This window comes from Pongo abelii, chromosome 2, assembly GCF_028885655.2.
Source record: "Pongo abelii isolate AG06213 chromosome 2, NHGRI_mPonAbe1-v2.0_pri, whole genome shotgun sequence".
Taxonomy (NCBI): Eukaryota; Metazoa; Chordata; class Mammalia; order Primates; family Hominidae; genus Pongo; species Pongo abelii.
The window spans coordinates 97,864,644-97,883,337 of NC_085928.1; the positions used below are offsets into that span (position 1 = coordinate 97,864,644).

Here is an 18,694-nt window from a genome sequence, read left to right on the forward strand (position 1 = left end):
CCCCCGCCCGTGCCGGGCGCTTTCTGCTGCCCCCAGCGGAGGCGCCCGGGCCCCAGCTCCGGCCCTACTAGCGGCTCCTCGGGAATGCTGGGAATGTGAGTCAGGGCCTCTGCGAGCGGGCGAGCTTGCCGGCCGGCCGGGTGGGGGCCCCGCCGAGCGCAGAGCCTGGCAGCGCCGCGCGAGCGCGCGTCTCGGGACTGCGGCGGGTGCCGCCCCCTCGGCCGCCGGCCCCGCCCGGCCCCGCGCCTGGCCCCGGCCCTCCGAGCAGTGTCCTCCTCCTTCCCTTCTTTCCTCCCTCTCTGTTCCTCGCCCCGCTTCTCCTCCTCTTCCTCCGCCTCCGGCTCCTGCTCGCTCGGTCTCCGGCTCCGGCGCCGGCTCCTGCTCCTGCTGGCCGCCCGGGGCCAAGGCGACGAGAGGTTGTAAAAATCCATGTGGGACGGCCCCGGGGCGAGCATCGGAAAGGTGAGACGCCGACGCCGCGGCCGGGGCCGCCTGGTGCCCGGCTCCCTTGGGGAGCCAGTGCCCGGGCATCCCTCGTACCGGGTCCCCCTCGCTCGTGGGGAGCTGCAATGCGTTATCGTGGGGAGCCTAGGGGTGAACCATCCGTCTCCTACGGGGCTTTCTCGGGCGGGGGGAGGGATGGGGCGGCCTAAGGGAGGATTTGCCTTGATGTATAAACCCCCGGATTGGAACAAGTGCACGGTTTCCTCCGGCGCGCGGGCGCCGCTCGCTAGCCCCGGCTGCCCGGGCCACCTCCCGCAATCCCTCTCCGGCAGCCACCCTCACTGCCATCGCCTTTCTTCTCTCAGATCCCCCTCTTCTGCCTGGCGTCCCCTCTTGCCTCGAGGGGTGGGGTTTCGCGGGGTCGGGGGTCTTGAGCAATCCTAAGCAGAACAAAGTGGAGAAAGGTGGAGCCCCAGCCCGGGGGTGGGGTGGCTGGCCGCCTGGGTGGGTTCAGAGGGGAGCATGTTTTTAAAAAAAACCCGTGTCAGGGAAAATGAAGCCAATTTATCGGGGAGGGCTAGGGGATGGTGTATGAAAAGGAATACGATGTGAAATTGAACCGAACGGCATTCCTTCTCTCCTCCTCCCCATCTTCTAATTATACAAAAAAAGGGATACTTACGAAGGTGTACCTAATTAAAAATAAATACCGTACGAGCCTTTGAAAGATCATCTTAGGACAGTGAATGAAGATTAAGAGCTGCTTTGGTTCGGGGTAATAAAATAGCGCTCGTAAACTCTCCGTTCGGCACTGCCTTATTTATTTTGTACTTAAGGGTCTCTGTTCTCCTTGCCAGAGAGGGAGGGTCCGCTCTTTTAGGAGTGGATCGATTTTAGGCGGCTACCTGCCTTTGCTGTATGAAAGGCAATTTACTCCCCGAGCGGTGAATTGTCAGTTCCCTCTGTGATTGACAGCCACACCTGCCACTTACGTGGGTAGAATGGGGACCGGTGGAACCCAAAGAGCCAATCAATGCTCGGGAGAGGAGGGCAGCTCCCACTTGTCATGGTTAGTTTCCTGGTTGGCTCTTTAAATCAGTGATTTTACTTAACCATTGGTTTCCACCTGGTATGGGGATCCAGCTGTGAGAGGCAGACAAGCGGGAAGAAAACTCTTTGAAAATGGACTTTTAGAAGCAAGTATATTTGACCTGTGTTTCCTTGTCCTCCCCATCCCTTACCTACCACCCCACTGATTATTAGTTGTAGTAGTTGCGGATGCCGCGGCCATTGGCTTAAAAATGAAAATGAATCTGTGTAAAGAAGGAATTGGGGGAGGGTGTGTTAGAATTGCCCACCTATTTCTCCAGAATTGCAGTCTTTATAAGAGACAACATGTACCGTTGAGCTATCCGGGAAAAGGGTGTGGCACTTTGTCTCCTATGGTCACTCTTGTCCTTGTAAAGTCACATTGTTTCTCAGTATACAGTACTTGGGTCTTGGCTCTACTGGATGGATTTATAAGGTATTTTTGGAGCCGGCAAACGTTCTTTATGGGGAGTCACATGAATAGAAGGGATTCTTTTAGTTCTGACAGTTAACTCAACTTCTGGAAGTGAGGGCTGCCTTGTTCTCTTTTGCAGAATGTCAGTTCGGTGGTGGTGGGGTCAAGCCATTTTCTTTCCGGGGAGTAGTAGAGTTTGCCTTTTTCTCATGTAAGCCATCTTGTCTGTTTGCTTCTGTGCTTTAATAAAATACTTTTACAATTTTGGCAGGGAGGGATGTGGAAGGTGATGGTGTCACGGTTTTCACCAGCAAGACTTTCACGGGTGGATGAATCATGGGTGAAGGACCAGATCCTTCTCAACTCACTACTTGTGAAAGCCTGATTTTTCAACACCCTTCTCCCTGAGTTCATTAGAAAAATTACTGACTGATCCAAAGAGCTGTCACTTTATAGAAGCTGTACCTGGATGTGAACATAATGCTGTGAATTAAGCATTTCATAAACAGACTGTGAGCCAGAATATACTGATTAGAATGGTTTTCATGTAGAAGCTGGGTTTGTCAAAGCAGTATTATTACTATTACTATCATCATCATTGTTATTGCATAGGCAAGCACTTTGTTGAGTACTTTATATGCATTATCTTTTTTAAACCTTGTGGAGCCCCTGTGAGGTAGGTACTATTCTTACGCCCAAATGATAGATGAATAACTAGAAGGAATTCAGTATATTGCCACAGTTTAGTATGAAAGCAAGAACCTGAGCCCAGGTTTGTCTTACCCAGAGCCCATGACCTTGGCCATGGCCTTGACTTCAAATTTTGGTTGTGTAGTCTGCATGTGTCCAGTCTGAAGTGTGGGTTCTCTCAGCATACGTAGAGCTAACCCTTTTAAGAGTCCACTGTGATTCTGACAGTCCTTTTATCAGCCTGTTTTGCCTTTCCATTTGAAGGCTGTGGCATGGGCCAATAGGCAAATTTAGTAACTTTGTTTATTATATATTTCCAGTAGAAACATAATAAAATATAAAAAAATAACATAAAATAAAAATTTTGGCTCGATAGAGATTTAGTTCCAAACTTAATGATGATGACTTAAAAGAAGGTAAAACAAAACAAAATTCACACTCTTCCATTTTTCTTGACACCTTAAATTTCCAATTGGAGTTTTAAGTAGATCTTGGTTGAATAAACGCTCTTAACATCCTTCAGTTGTCTCCCCACCAAGGAATTAGGGTTTTATTTTCTTTGTTATTTACAGAGACCCTTTTCCATTAGTGATTAGCTATAATGATATTTAAAATTATTCTTTTGTTATAGCGTGACACTCTTGTTTTATTTTTTATTGTTTTTTGAAATGAAGTCTTGCTCTGTCACCTAGGCTGGAGTGCAGTGGCGTGATCTTGGCTCACTGCAATCTCTGCCTCCCGGGTTCAAGTGATTCTCCTGCTTCAGCCTCCCAAGTAGCTGGAATTACAGGTGCCCACCACCACGCCTCTCTAATTTTTGTATTTTTAGTACAGACGAGGTTTCACCATGTCGGCCAGGCTGGTCTTGAACTCCTGACCTCAGGTGATCCTCCTGCCTTGGCCTCCCAAAGTGCTGGCATTACAGGTGTGAGCCACTGTGCCCAGCCCCTCTTGTTTTGTTATGTTGGAAAAGCTACAAGATGTAAGCCTTATAAGTCTCTTCCCACTGGTGAAACTCAGTGGTGAAGGTTTGCCAAAACAGGTATCCTGAAAAGTAAGGTGAATGGTATTGCAGTCCACAAATTTACCTAAAGAGTCTTTGACTTTGGTTAGGTTGACTTTTGTACAATCTGCATTTGCTTGTTTTACTAGGACATCCTCTAGCCTTTTTTTTTTTTTAAATCCGCTAACCAGTTAACATTTTGGCTGGTCTGTGGGGCACCTACTTGCCAGCCAACAGTTTCAGTTTCAGCAATGTTTACACTATTCCTTTATATTTTATTGTAATCTTCTTAGTTTAGAAAGATAGGATGAATAGAAAACACAGAAAAGCACCAATATTCATGGTAAGGTAGATCTCATAAATTTAAAATAGTTGATTCAAAGGTAGAACTCACTGGATGTACAAAACATGGAGACTCTTCAGCCTCTTCTTTTTATGTGAAGAAAAGGAACAAAATGAATAAAGATACAAGACATGCTAACATATATCAAATGAGAAGATATATTAGTCAGCTTTGGCAATGTAACAAAACTCCCTGACTTACAGCAACAGGCATTTATTTTCACACTCATGGGTCTTCAGGTTGACTGTGATTTGGCTGGTATAGGTTGGGCTCCTTGGGGTGGCTGTGCAGAGGCTGTGGGTTGGGTTCCAGTCTCCTCCACATGGATCCTGGGGCCCAGGCTGAAGGGATGGCAGCTACTTGGGGCATGCTCTTCTCCTGGCAGATCACTGGAGCCAAGAGGCAAACTGCACAAGCAAATGTCACTTTCACTAATAACCTGTTCTGGACAAAACACTATTTTGGACAACACTTGTGTGTAAAAGTAGACTCTGTTCACAGTAAGGGAGTGAATATTTGATGAACTATCATCCAGATTCCAACAGCATGTAAAAATTATGGTTAGATGATTTTCTAATTTTTTCTTTTTCTTGGTGAATGCAATTTTCATCCCCTGACTCCCATTGCTAGCTGCGTGACATATAAACCTGGTCCTTAACTTCTGCATTTCAGGAATATTCTGTGTTTGATTTTAGAGGGCTGGCTATAAAACAGGTTTGTGTATACACATGAATTACTTAAATTATTAAGGCACTATTTATTAGAACCTGCTGTGTTCCAAGAGACAATGTTCAGTGCAGTGGTGAACACAGTTTTTATCTGATGTGGGTCCTGCCACCATGAAACTTATCGTTAGGAATAGGTGTAAGGAAGGACTTCTTGGATGCAATGGTATTTTCCTGGACCTTAAAGCAGGGAGAGAGTTGGAGATGCAGATAGAGCAATGGATATCATAAAAATGTAGGGGCACACATGGATATAATGAGTTATTCCACTTGGCCAGAGAGTAAGAAAGGTGAATAACAACAACAATAATAATTATAACAGTAGTATTTATAGCTTAACTTCTATTGGGCAGTTAACTGTGTGTTAGGCACTGTGCTTAGCACTTTCCATAAGATATTTAATATTGGGTAGGCATTGCTGGTTGCCTACCCAACATTCATTTTCTCCTTTCTAACTAAAAGAACCCCAATTTTGTTTGAGATGGAAATAAGCCCACCTCACCTTCCCAAGACTCCCTTGAACTTAGAGTGGCCATGAGAGTTGGGTCTGATAATGGCATAGGTGGAAGTTGTTAGGTGGAGGCTTTCCTGAAAATGTAGTGAGTGGGACACACCCGGCTGGTATACTCCAAGAGCTTTTCAGCTCTTTTAGCTTCTTGCTGCTGAGATCATCAGTGCAATGCATGGAGGGGCAGCAGCCAACTACAACAATGAAGATAAAGCCATGGTTTTTGTTTTTTTTTTTGTTTACTTTTGAGACAGGGCCTCACTCTGTCACCCAGGCTGGAGTGCAGTGGCACCGATCTCAGCTCAGCTCACTGCAGCCTTGACTTCCCTGGCTCAAGTGATTCTCCCACCTCAGTCTTCCCAGTAGCTGGAACTACAGGTGTGCACTACCATGCCTGGCTGATTTTTGTATACTTTTGTAAAGATGAGGTTCCCCCATGTTGCCCAGGCTGGTCTTGAACTCCCGAGCTCAAGTGATCTGCCTGCCTTGGCCTCCCAAAGTGCTGGGATTACAGGTGTGAGCCACCGTGCCCAGCCAAAATCATGTCTTACACATGGCAAAGCTGGAGCCTGGAAGGATCTTGGTCTTGGTGACATTGTTCATTCATAGTACCAGCTTAGACTGCCTTCCCCAGTAGTTCTTATTGCATAAAACTAAAAAGCTCTTTACTTGTAAGCCACTACTTATTACTTGCAGCCCCACATACTCCTCACTGATACATACCTTCTCAAGAAAACCCTCAAAGTAGATGCTATCACCTATTTTGCAGGTGAGAACATTAAAACTTAAAGGGATTAAGGACTTGCCCAACCAATAAGTAGAAAGGTTGGGGGTTCAAAACAACATCATTTTGACTTTCAGGATCATCATCTTGCCTCTGGCTGCCCAGGACAAGTACCGTAGTGGAGATAATGTTGGAAAATTAGGATGGAGTAAGATTTCGGAGGCACCTAGATTCCTGATTGAAATATTTGAGTTTGATTTCATGGGCTACTGAGTATAAAGCCATTGAAAAAGACAGAGACCAGAGGTTGGGAGACCACTGAGGCTTGAGTGCATGACATACATGCTTTAGTGTGAGTGAAGGTGGAGGGAAAACTGGGCATGAAACAGAGCTGGGGACATGAGAAGATAATGGAATTGAGTGAACCCAAATCATAGTTGCTGTTAACCTATAATCATCTGAGAACAAAATGAAAGTCTCCTGAAGGCTAGTATTCACTACTACTGATGGCTTCACATTTGCCCAGAAGTAGGGAATGAGTAATGTAGAGAATTGCTAATGGAATATGAATCACTATTTCATGCTGTGGGGTGGGGTCTTCTACTCATTGTTGATACCATTTATTGAGCCCTTGACGACCTTGTATTAAATGACTTTGGTCTGGGTCTGGCTCCACTGTGCCAGTTAAAGGTAGCAGAGATGAACGGTAAGGTCAGAAGGTGCTGCAGTGGTACATTAGATTCTGTCCATGGACTTATTTCTGCTAAACATTCTAGACCTTCCTTGAGGGGTACATTGGTGTTACTTTAACTGTCTGTGTCTCCCTCTTGTCTTCTCTTTACTTTTTTAAATCTGTAAAATAAAGGATTTGGTTTACATTCATAGTTTTCAAATGTTTTTCAGCTGTTAAAACTTTTTGTTTCCTAAATAAAAATTTATGTGGACCCTCAGTATATTTATAGAAAGCAGAGCTCTTCTGGAAATTTAGGGTCCAGATTTATGTTGTATGAAGTGTCTTTATGTTGAGGCCACTGCTCTAAAATGACACCTACACACCCTTCCTGATCCAGGATTATGTGAATCTTACAGCTGTTCAGATGTTTTATTTGTGCATCATCTTTAACAAATCCCTTTGTTATTCCACAGGTTGTGTCTTAATATCATCTGTGGTAGAGACTCTTAATGTTCCCCACAGCCACTTTTTCTTTCCTTCCAGGCATATGTTGGAGGTGGCTTGCATCACTTCCATGCTAGAACATTTGATTTCCAGTGTGAGAACACCCAGTGCCCTCTTCTACTGCAATGATTATGGAAATGTGTGTTGAGATGGAGCCCATCATCTGCCTGGGCCTTTCAGTCACTAAATGAACACAGCTTCCAGTCAACTGGAGTTGGACATATAGACCAAGAAGTAAACTTTGGTTGTTTTAAGCCATGAAGATTTTGTGATTTTTGGTTTCTGCAGCACTGTTCTGCTTATCTTTACTGATACATCATCTTTGAGCACATCTGCTAAACTTTATGTAACTTACTTTTTGGGTGCCTTCTGGATTAACCTGAAGCCTGGCCAGCTTGTCGTTACTTTGTAGTTAGGAAAAGAGTGGGCTGGCATCTACATCCACTGCCTGTGCTGGTCTGTGTACTAATAGATTCTTTGAATTGAAATCTTTATGCTCAGTAACATTTGTTTTCATGTTTAAAAAGTGCCTGAAGACATATTGTATAGTGCACCTCACTGTTCTTAAAAAAAAAAAAAAAGCCTTTATGCCATGTTGCTTTTTTTTTTTTTTTTTTTTTGGATTTTTAGTAGAGACGGGGTTTCACCATGTTAGCCAGGATGGTCTTGATCTCGTGACCCTGTGATCCGCCCACCTCAGCCTCCCAAAGTGCTGGGATTACAGGTGTGAGCCACCACGCCAGGCCGCTATGTTCCTTTTTTAAGTATAGAATCTCTGTGGCTTAGAGAGGAATAATGACTATAAGTTACCATAGCAATGGCTGTTATTAATTAAGTAGTGATTGATTTATGAAGTATTTATTGAGTATTTACTTTGTGTTAGGCACTGGGGGTACAGAGATGAACCACAGATAGTTCCTTACTACTTGGAGATAATACTGCAGTTGGAAGTGATGGATACGTTTGCTCGGTTACATGAAGAGCACCATTTATTGAGCATTTACTATGTGGTAGGCACTGTGCTAGGTGTTTTATATTGCTCGTTTCATATTACCTATACAGGTAAACATATTATCCCATTTTATAGGTGAGGAAACTGAGACTCAAAGAATTTGATAATTTCCATGAAGGCAGGAGCTTTGCCTTTGGCTGTATCCCTAGTGCCTAGATATTCTGTAAGTATTTGTTAAATGATTGAAGGAACAGAAAAACTTGCTCACAGTTAATGCTGTGGCAGAGCCAGAATTTGAATCCACCTCTGCCTTACTCTCAAGGCTGCTAAATTATCACTAGAGAAAGTAGAAACAATGAGTGGCCCCACAACTGCAACAGAAACAACCACCAAGCCTTAAACAGTGTCAATGCCAAAAGCACCAGGAGCTCTAAGCTGTCTCACTTTCACAGCCAGGGCCAAGCCTTCTTTGTGATTTTCTGCTCATTCTTTCAGCTGGGGAAGTCCAAGGCCACTACCTCACTGACTTAATTGTTAATATAATTGGTTACCCTTCTCTTGGGGCAGTTCATCTGCTACTCCAGCCTAATTTCTTCAGCACTTGGCTGGCCAATTCCCAGGGTGTGCCTCGAGTTCTGCTCTTAACTTTTTGGGCATTACTTCTCCACTTACATCTTCCAGATTTGTTGCTTTGAAGTTGCATTTCCTCTGTTCTTGAACTCATGTTGACTCTGCCAAGCAGAGTTCGCTTGGTCAGATCCCAGGAATCCCTAGTTGCTGGCACCTAATCAGCACTCAACAAAATTAAAAAGAGAGTGCCTGTGCATGGAAGAAGAGAAGAAAATAAATAAAGGCAGGAAGAACTTTCAGGAAGGAGCTAAGTGATTATTTTTTCCTGGAAGTCAATGGTGAGATTATAGCCCCACTGGATGAAGATTTGGAAGGGCATCTCTGAGATATACATGAAAACCAAAGGCCAGCCGCAATGTTCATAGACACCTTATACCAGCAACTTAGTTTTGCTGTGGTTTATTTTTCAGAGTCTACATTTTGCTCACTTAATTATCCTGTGTGAGTGTGTGTTCTGATAGCATTAGCTCTCTTTTCCTGTCTTAATACTTTCTACCCCTAAAGGTAGTTGTCATTCTGTGATTTCAGGGCATGAATGAGTTGCAGGCAGCAAAGTGCATTTACCCTAAACGCATTAGGAGCAAACTATTAATTCAAGGCAACTTCTTAGTGGGTCAGAAGACAAGAGCTTGAATGGGAATTGAGCAATGTGACTGTTCTTTAAGAATACGCTTAGATCCTTATGCAAACCGTGAAAGATTTCTGCTAAATGGTATGACTAATTGCAGTAAGAAAGAGCAGGGTTTCATACAAGAAATTGAACCTAGTTGTGCGCTGTGGTTACCAGTTCTTATGTGGCATATTTCTCTATAATAAGATGGGTGTGGTCAGGAGTTCATCCTCTATGGGCCTGAGGTGACTGAAGGTGGGTTTGGGGTCTGGGAGCTGCTCTGACAGTAAGAATTGAGCAGCTCTGCCAGATGTGAGGTTAGGGTGGTCCCATGATCACCGGTTATTTTCTCAGTGATACTGACAGGCATCAAATTCCTACCAAGATGTCTTTCTTGTGCCTGGCTTGAGGCAGATTAGCCATGCTCCATTTTGCCAGCCAGCTCCAGCTGTCATCACCTCGAGGAGCAGCCATGGTTCAAGGGGCGTGTTCTGAGAGGAGCAGGGTTGTTGACTCTTTTTACATTCACATCTCAGGAGAGGATTTTTGATGTCTTTTCTTTCCTTCTGGTGATGTGTGTTTTTCCTTCACTTCTAAGGCTGTAACATTCCCTCCTCCCCCTTCTTTGTTTCGCATTTTGACCCTTTATTCGTATTGTTCCTGAAGCCTCTCCCTGACAGGAAGCAGGAGGTTGGGTAGTGAGTGGGATAACAGTGTGGCATTCGTATGGGCTCGTTGAAAATAGGTCCTGTTTGATGCTGGGTGGATACAAAAGCACCTGGGTCTTAGTGGCTGCTGTTCATCAGGCTTGTGAGCATGGAGCAGTTAGTGTGGGCACGCAAGGGGAATTCTTCACCTTTTTTGTTAAAGCTGAGAAATAACTCTCTTTTTATACATGGGCTTTGAATGCATTCATGGGCCACCTTGAATTCACAACATGAAGAGTTGCTTAGAATAACTTCAGAGCAGATTCTTTTGGAGACAGAGACATAGCACTGACCTGGGGTCACAAGCCCTAAGTTCCCTTTCTGGCTTTGCCACTAGCTTTCTCCTTATTTGGGATCTCTGTTTCTCTATCATCTAGTCCAATTTGCTTCAAAGGCACTCTTCTATATCTATTATATATACATTTTTACAGCAGTTTCTTCATGCAGAGGTTCAACTAAGTAATCATCATTTTATTAGTTATTTTAACCTGGAAAACAGGAATGGCTGGTGTTCTTTCATAATAGACATTAGTAACAAAGAATTAAGCCATTCTGTTATGTAGTCATCATAAGAGTGTATGCTTGCTTTGTGCCAGTCTTCTTCTGGGAATAGGGTGTGTATGTGTCAGGGGGACCATAATAGAGCAGGTAATTTTGTGGGGGAGTTCAGGGATTGTAGTATCCAATGGAGCACCAAACGAGTAAGCAGGCAATAATGGATGATCTTTGGGGGAACACCCAGGCTGTCATGCAAGACTTAGGAGAGTCATGGATGAAGAATGAAGGAAGGCTTCCTGAAGAAAGTAGCACCTAAAGTGTCACTGAAGGGTAAATGGAATTAGCCAGAGGAGGGAGGATTTGAAGGTACAAATAACAGGGGGAATAGCATGCACTGAGTCCAAAGGTAAGTGAGAGAATGGGAGATTCAGGGTTCATGGAGGTAAAGGTAGGTAGAACTGTAGAGCTGGAGTTTAGCTTGGCTCAGGATGAGGGATGGTGAGAGGAGCCAGAGAGTGTGACAGGGCATAAGACCCTGTGAGCCATTGAGGAGATGGGACTCAGGCTCAAACCTTCAAGAGATTTCAAGTAGGGGACGGATACGATCAAAGACTCTGAATTCTCTTTATTCTCCTTTTATTTCACTGTCATGGCAATAATTACCTACTTTTGATGCTTGTGGGAGTGTGGGGCTTGACATTGGGAAGAGAGGGTGGCAAGATGACCTGGAGAACAATAGAAAGATTGACTATTATGGCTTTGGGACTCCTAGTAATGTCCATTCTGATTCATTGACCAAACACAATTTATGCAGCCTTAATAATTTTGAAAGACCATTTTCCAGGTGAGGAAAAATATCTTCTGGTAAAAGATCTGCAGTGGGACTCCGCATCACTTGTTGGTTTTGAGACTCTCTCCAAATATCACCTAGGACAAAGTTCATTTCAGTAAATTTTAGGCAGAGCACAGAGAGTACACATTGTGTTTCAAAATCTTTGTACTTAATGGGCAGAATGAAACTGACTTCGTTAGATTAATCAAGGGAAATACTTGGAGTAATTCATAGTGTACAGCTTCTGAAAGTGGTCTGAGAAAGTTCGTGAATGGAAATAGTTTCATTATTCTTTGAAATGTACAAGATTGGGAGTTATGGGCTAGAACACTATTCAATACCCCATGCATAGTGGCTGCCTCTGACTTTACTTTGATATGATTTACACTTTTGTGCATTATACAGTAACACTGTTAAATTGCCTTTCATACATTAATCTTCCCGTGCTGTAGCTTATGAACCACCATTCTGAGCTACTGTATCATGACCTTACCTGCCGACAAGTAGTTTTAGTTCATCACCATCACCATATTTGTACAACAGAGTTTGTGCAATCACCTGAATATTTCTTGAATTTTGTCATTAATTTATAAGTGGAAAATGGAAAACTGTAGGCAATAATATAGGGAGAAGTATTTAGCTCATAATGTAATTGAGCCAAACATTGAAACAATTAGGCATGCCCAATATGGCTAGTGGTTAGCTTTAGTCAGATGCTTTGAACTTAAGTTGGCCAACTATTTATAGTTGTGAGTGAAGTTGAAGGCTATGTATGTATGAAATGTTGGAAAAAAGCTTTAGGGATTATATTAAAGAGCAAGATGGAATTTGGGATTTTATCATTTATTTGTTTTGGGGAACAGAGCTTCCCTTTTTAACATGTAAGTCAAGGTAAGTTTTGTTTGTTCAGCTTTTTAAAAAGTACATATTCAGAAAGGTGTTTTCTACAAAAGCAACAGACAGAAATTGGATTTCTCATCAGTCTTATTTACGAGTCCACCAGAGTATGTAACCTAATCCTTTGGTTTGCTAGTCAGAATAGGTGATTATTGTGATAAAATCTCTGTGTATTTTGGCAAACAAGTAACGAGAAATCAAAGCAAAATAAAATGGCATTTGGCAAAGGATTCACCTCAATGGTGAATCCTTTGAATGGGGTGAATTCAAAATCCTTTGAATGGGGTGAATCATTCCCATGAATGGGAATTTCATGATCCCGTGGTTTCATTTGTTAAAATGATGCACTGTGAAACTAGAAAAAGACTAAATGAATCCTAGTCTTTGCCATAAACCATAGGAGGGTACATTTGTAGCCAAAGAGAGAAAGGGATACGGATAAAATTTACCAGATCAAAGTTGTTTACAATTGACCCCACAGCCCTCTAATTCCCTAGGTCAGGAGGGAATGGTGGTTATCTGTCTGTCCTGGGGGGGTCTGCGTGCTATCTGGGGAGCTTATTTAACTTTTTTTGTGGGCTCAGCCCACCTCTAGGCAAAAGATTGAGTTGGACACAAAATTCCAGTTCTTTTTAATACCTCTTGTGGTTGGTTGAATGATGAGTGCTAAGTCATGAGAGATTTTATTTAAATAGAAGATGGGAAAGAATTGGCTCTTAGATTTTTTAGTCTCTTCCTGAAACTGAGAGACGTAGTTTATCTTCTATAAAAAAGGTGGATAATTGTTAGACCAGAAATTCAAGAAGATCATATTAAGTATCTACTATGAGTCAGGCACTGTGCTAAGCACTTTGAAGAATTATCTCGTTTAATCTTCACGATAACTTCATGATCTAAGTATTATTTTTATTGATAAGGAAAGTAATGTTTAGAGAAATTAAGGAACTTGCCTTGGTGTCTTAGTTGACTTTCCCACAGAAGCAGACCCTGAGACAAATAGTTAACTTGGGACATACAGGGGTCACTAGTGAGTGAATGAGGATATGAGACAGGGAAGTGAAGGCAGCCAATAGATGGGGCATTGTTAAGCGAGTTGTGCAATGGCAACTAGTGTTTAATCCCATAAGGAAATTGTAGAGATAGTGTAAAACACCTGACTTAGGGTATTTTTACACAAAGGCTAGGAGAGTAGGGATGTCTCACCACTAGCTCATGTCAGTTGTTTCTTTTCTTTTCTTTTTTTAAAATTTATTTTAATTATTTTTATTTTTTTACTGTGGTAAAATATACATAACATAAAATTTACTATTGTAACCATTTTAAAGTGCACAGTTTGGTGTACTAAGTATATTTGCAATGTTGTACAGCCATCACACCATCAATCTCCAGAGCTTTCTCATCATCCCATACTGAAACTAGGTACTAATTAAACAATAACTCCACATTCCCCCAGCCCCTGGAAACCACCATTATACTTTCTGTCTCTATAATTTGACTATTCTAGGTACCTCATATAAATGATATCAGACAATATTTGTGCTTTTGTGGCTGGTTTATTTCACTTAGCATAATGTTTTGAAAGTTCATGTTATAGCATGTATCAGAATTTCATTTCCTTTTTTTTTTTTTTTTTTGTAGAGACAGAGTCTCGCTCTGTTGCCCAAGTGGGAGTGCAGTGACACAGTCTTGGCTCACTGCAACCTCTCAACCTCTGCCTCCCGGGTTCACGTGATCCTTGTGCCTCAGCCTCCCAAGTAGCTAGGACTACAGGTGCATGCCAACATGCCCAGCTAATTTTTGTATTTTTTAGTAAAGATGGGGTTTTGCCATGTTGGCCATGCTGGTCTTGAACTCCTGGCCTCATATGATCCACCCACCTTGGTCTCCTCATTTCTTTTTTAAGGATGAATAATATTCCATTTTATGTGTATACTTCATTTTCTTTATGCATTCAACGTCAGTGGACATTTCGGTTGTTTTCATCTTTTGGCTGTCATGAATAATGCTGTTGTGAACAGTAGTGTATAAATAGCTGTCAGATTATATGGGTGGTTAACCCTGGGACTTCTACACCCCGCAAGGGAAGACTAGCTTATCCAGGTTTAAAAGATACTCTCAGGCAGAGATTCTGATATTGGCAGTGCCTTTGGGGCACTCTAAAATGTTCAGGTCAGAGGGACATCGATAGGCACTTAGAGCATCTGCTTGCAAGATCTTAACCTACGTAAGTGGAGAAACTGGAATTTGGACTCTTCAGAGCCCATGCTTTAAACTGCTCTACACTGAGTTGCCTTTTAATTGCAAGTGTAAAGTACTGCTGAGATATGAAGATGAAGAAGACATAGTTCTTGCCTTTAAGGAAGGTACAGGGTTGAATCATCTGTTTTGCAAAAGGTTCAAGTGAAGACAGGGGCGTCAGTTGGTGCAATCTGTAAGTCACACAGCCATTATAAGATGGAATCACAGATAGCAGGAGGTGGGTGCATGTGTTGCCTTTCTTTTGGTGGGGAGGCATGCTTGGGTCAGGAACAGCTGGATTCTTCCTAGGGCTGTGCTCCAGGACAGGCACTCACACGTGTACTGATCATACGAGGTCCAGCCCACGCCCACTGATGCTCACCAGCATTCACTATTTGGATTGTTTGTACAGCTATGTCACCTCCTAGCAGGATTTATCCTCCTTTTGGCTTTTCCAGTGATTGCCTTCATCTCGATGTCCAAGCACCAGGAGCAGCTATTTGTCAGTAAAGAAATCAGTGGTCAGGAATGATAAAGAGAATACATTTGGAGGCAATTAAAATAGTTGGTTGTATGCATCTGTATCTGAAAATAAATTATTTACAAATGATTTGCATCTATCTGGAGACCTAACAGAAGATATTCTGTCGCTGAATGGATGATATTTTCCTAGTTTGGTAATCCGCAGAGGAAGAAAGAAATGAGAGATGAATCAGTGAGAAAGCACTGTCCTATATTTTAATCTAAATGTTACATATTTTGTTTTAGCACTGTATTTGTGGTAGCTGGGTTTATTAGTCAGATATTGCTAGGTTGTGCTGGGCTAACAAAGGACCTCCAAATCTCAGTGGCTTCTTTCTCTCAGGGGTTGTCTGTGATTCTGCTCCATGTTATCTTTATTCTGGGACACAGGCTGATGGAGCCTTTCTTGGACAGCCTATTCTCATGGCAGAGAAGAAAAAACAATGGTTTACTCACAAGAGGGCTCTGATAGCTACTGTTTGGTTATGGCATTTATTACTTCTGCTCACATTTCATTGGCCAAAACAAGTCATATGGCCAAGCCAGATGTCACTGGAGCAGGAAAGATTATCTTCCCACAGGAAGGAGACTGTAGGGATGGGCAGGCTAGGGGCGTGGTGAATATGTTGAACACATGATGCAGTTTACTGGATGGGCTAAAGTTTTACTTGCATGTGCGAAGTTTTTTTTTGCAACCTTTTTAATCAACTACTTTTTTTAGAACCATTGCAAGATGTTAAACGCTGTTATTTCTATTTTACTCATGAGGAAGAAAGGGGCTAATTTAAGAAAACAACACAATGAGCCTGTGGTCAATGTTGATGATGATGAGGATTGTACTGAGTATTTACTAAGTCTCAGACACTGTGCTAAGTACTTCTGCCTTCTCTGATTTAATCATTACTCACCTTAGTTTTGTGAAGTAGCCATTGTTACACCTGAGGCCATTGTTACTCAGATACTTACTGAGGCTCAGAGAGGTTTGCTAACTTGCTCAAGGTTAAACAGATAATAAATGTGAGATTCAGGTCTGAAATCCAGTGTATGCTTAATCACTTAACCAAGGTTTCTCAGACTTAGATGATACCTTTTTTTAATGAAAATAATTTCTCATAGAACCCCAGGATTGGCTTAAATTATTATTATTGTAATGATACTTTAAATTGTATAAACATAAAACCGGTGAGTTTTATTTTTAAGCTCTTACACATTTTTAAAACCTAAATCAATTTAGAAATAGAGTATATGTCATATGACATTACTAATTCAAATTCATAACATTAATTTAACTGCATTAACTAAATTGCTGCTTGTAATTAGAATGTGATGCTGACTATTCTGGACAGGTTCTTTGGCATCATCTGGTCTACCCTGCTGTGCACTGGATGATGATTCAATTTTCCCACCATATTCACAATAGTCAACTTCTGTGAAACTTTCATTCATTCTGAGGAACTTGACAATCCTTACGTTTCACCCAGTGAGAACACATCCTTTAGATCCCCAAGACCATCTTATTTCCTTTCACATTGACTCAGTGATTCCTTAGGGTACAGCTTGATATTCAAAGTCAATGGGCATGGCACTGTGCTGATCAAGAATATCCTTGCATTATTTGTTTTCAGATTTCTGAAATAAAAACAAGCCTTAAATTCTCATGAATTTGCAGATTCTTTAATATGCATAACTATGGATCTGACTTCCCTCCTTCGTTCTTGTCCAGGTTAAAAAACTGGATTTTCCCTCTCTGTTACTACACTCTTTCTTCCATAGGACTCTCTCCATCTGAGACCACTGCTGTGGTCTATCACTCCCAGAAAGGCCCTCATCTGTTTCTGGTGTTCACAGCAACTGGCAGCCTTGCACAACAATTAGAGTTGTTAATGTGAACCTGAGTAAAGAGGCTGTGACCCCCTTTTAAATGGAAGGCTTTGGACCTCTAGCATGTCAGAAACCACATTACAGATTTGTTCTCTAGAAGTATTTGTTGAATAGATCTGAATTATGTCCTGTAATTTCCCTTTTTATTTATTTTTATGTTAGATAAGCCTACCATTATCCATTCATAGACAAGAGATTTGACTCAATTACTTGATGATTTACTTACTGCACTTACTGACTCTCATTTACTCTAATTTCCATTGTTAAAGGGGTTTCTGTAAACCATTCAGCACCCTGAACTTGATCCTTGTTAAAGCCTCCAATGTGACTCTTCCATGGTTATCAGTCATATTTTTGAGAGACCTCAGAGTTAGGTTGTAACGTTTATTCTTTCTCTTCTTTCCAGAATACATAGATGAATGCTTGTCTCCATAATTTGCCCACTGGAGCCATTCCTCATCCCTCATTGATGGTGGTCTTTTTTTTTTAATAGCTTACAATCTTTGCTAAAATTTTTCCTCACGTATGTGATTATGCCTATATTCTTTTCTAGTAAAAAGCTATTTACACATAATCCTTATGCCATTGTAAATGTAGCAAAATTTTGAGTGATTGGATTTTTAGGGCCAAGGGGGCAGAGTTTTTATTCTATCTCTCTATCATTTTCTGAGAAACATCTGTTAGTTGACAGAAGATTTTTTAGTGTAAGACCCAATAATTCCTGAATATTCTTTTTTTAAGTATACTATAACTAAAGCTTTGCCAATTGACATTTTACATTTGCAGATGAAAGGAAATGCACAGATGTTTAAAAAACGAATCTGAAAACCTTATTTATTCTTTCAGTGCAACTACTTAATTTGTTCCATTTATGAAACTTTATGGGGCAATGAATAATGTTGTTATAATCAGCATATTTTATTAAACGTCGCTTATTTTAATTTTATTTAACATCTCAAATTATTTCTTAATTTTACTGTTTATTGTTTGGGATTTTGCCGTTTTTAAAATTTATTTATTTTTTAGAGATAAGGTCTCTCTGTGTCACCTAGGCTGGAGTGCAATGGCATGATCATGGCTCCCTGCTGCCTTGAACTCCTGGACTCAAGCTACTCTCCTGCCTCAGCCTCCCAAGTAGCTAGGACTACAACTGCACACCACCACATCTGACTAATTTATTTTTTAATTTTTTGTAGAGATGGGGCGTCGCCATGTTGCCCAGGCTGGTCTCAAACTCCTGGCCTCAAGTGATCCTCCCACCTTTGTCTCCCAAAATGCTGAGGTTATAGGCATGAGCTTACCACACCTGGCTGTTTTGCTATATTTTTAACTTGTGGATTTAGCTGTGTACTAGATAATAGTCTATTACTTTAACAAAATGTTTAGGGGTTTCAGATTCTTAATTTAACACTTTGAAATAAATTGATGGAGTCTGAAATTTAAATAATGGAAATGGTTAATGGAAAGAACAGTTAACTGATATTTGGGCATGCAGAGCCCTTGCCTTGGAGTGTGGAAGACAGTCAGCCTCTTGACTCAAGTACCTTGCCATAAAACATGAGCCAAGGCAGCTGAACATGTAATCATGCTAAATCTACACATGGAAAACAGTAATTATAAAATGAGTTTGGGGGAACTAAAGGAGAGAGTACTGATGTGTGGATAGGCATGTTTGAGTTTCATAGAGCTTTTTGGAGAATGATGGGAAAGCAATTTTGAAAATCTCTGCTGTGTTAAGCTGGACTTTCCCCCTACTGATTCACATCATGGCATTCACAGGTGAAATGGTTTATTACTGGGACTTTCAAT

The 18,694-nt window shown here is 41.7% G+C and overlaps 1 protein-coding gene across 18 annotated transcripts in view; it reads left to right on the forward strand.

Moving 5' to 3' along the window:
- The first annotated feature begins 217 nt into the window (after positions 1-217).
- The window catches only part of ERC2 (ELKS/RAB6-interacting/CAST family member 2), a 969,867-nt gene continuing 951,390 nt past the window's right edge, over positions 218-18,694 (forward strand). For all 18 annotated transcript variants that reach the window (XR_008523745.2, XR_008523744.2, XM_054552033.2 and 15 more), the window contains exon 1: positions 218-462. The gene's annotated coding sequence lies outside the window, so the exon portion shown is untranslated. The remainder of the gene's footprint in view (positions 463-18,694) is intronic.